The following is a 1,300-nucleotide window of genomic DNA, read 5'->3' as shown; positions in this document are numbered from 1 at the left end:
CTACTGGGCATCCACAGTGCTTTGCTCTGAATTTTGCTGTGAAGACTTCTGTTTCTTTTATGATGATAGTTAAATAATTTTTAAAATAAGAGTAATCTCAGGTATACACAGACACATGGCGATTAAAGACAACAGACAAGTTCTCAACTAATTTAAGTTTATTTAATGACCAGAAAAAACCCCAAAAATTCAACAACCAAAACCAAAATTGGGTAAACATAAATTATATTAAGCGTCACAACTATTTATTCTAAACTTAAGCTAATAGCTAACGTAGACAGGTTGCAGGATGCTACTCTTCCTCACTGCCCTTCAAGCTGTCTTGGATACCGAAATCCTTAGCAATCCTGCTGCCCCGGGAAAACGGCAGAGCCTGACAGGAAGCTGGTACAGGAGGTCTTCTTACATGATCTACTTGCTGCTGCTGCTGCAAAATGAAGAGAATAAAAAATATTAACACCTGACCCCTTTGTAATGGGAGGCTCCCCAAAGCTGGAGGTTACTATACCTCCCTAGAAAACTGACTATATGTGACCTCTTGAGATCACAGGGTTTGGGGGTCAGCATAAAGCAAAGATTTCTTACCTAGTTGTAAACTGCCATGCTCTTTAAGAAACAGAAAGCCACATCTCTCATTTGAAAAAATTTTTTGTAGAGTAACTTATATTTTTTTTTAATCCAGGAAGTCAGAAACAAGCAGTAAACAACCTTGAGCTACATAACTATTAAATAAGCTCAGGAATTATGGGGCATCTCTCCCTTCCCCTAGGGGAAGGGAGGGGAGGTGTTCCCCTCACTCCTGGGCTTGTGCCCAGTTTGGGATTCCCAGTGCAGCTGGCCCTCTATATATACCTCTCAGCAAGTGCCACACCCACCCACCCAACAATGCTTTTTACCAAAAATGGTAATGTTGTCCCCCCCACCTTTTTTTTTTTTACCAAAAATGGTATATTGCTTTTTTTAAAACCAAATATGGTAATGTTGACTTTTGTAAACCCAAAGTGGGAATACTGACCTTAAAATCTGGCACACCATTACTTTTCCACATGCGTGACGCTCTGCAATGTTGTATGCTCTTCTGAGTCAATCGATCAGGACTTAATAAGTAGATAGAGGTACATATTCAAAATGAAGGCAGCCACCTTGCTTATTGCCTCAGGAGATCATAAGTTTCTTAAAGTAAAGTGGCTGCTTGGTAAGAAGATGGGGCCAGAAATAGACAAGATGCTCACTCAACTTGGATGGACTGTAGCACTACACACAGAAATAATGAGGAGTTAGGGGAGGAAGATATAGTAGC

At 40.3% G+C, this 1,300-nt stretch overlaps 1 long non-coding RNA gene across 1 annotated transcript; it reads right to left on the bottom strand.

Annotated features, from left to right (window-relative positions):
• Positions 1 to 208: 208 nt before the first annotated feature.
• LOC127542572 (uncharacterized) lies at positions 209 to 813 on the bottom strand. Its single transcript, XR_007948721.1, has 2 exons — positions 586 to 813; positions 209 to 427 (listed from the first exon to the last, which is right to left on the bottom strand). It is a non-coding gene; the product is annotated as an uncharacterized LOC127542572 (long non-coding RNA).
• Positions 814 to 1,300: the final 487 nt, after the last annotated feature.

Source organism: Antechinus flavipes, chromosome X (genome assembly GCF_016432865.1).
Source record: "Antechinus flavipes isolate AdamAnt ecotype Samford, QLD, Australia chromosome X, AdamAnt_v2, whole genome shotgun sequence".
NCBI lineage: Eukaryota > Metazoa > Chordata > Mammalia > Dasyuromorphia > Dasyuridae > Antechinus > Antechinus flavipes.
This window is presented reverse-complemented; position numbering and strand designations above follow the sequence as displayed.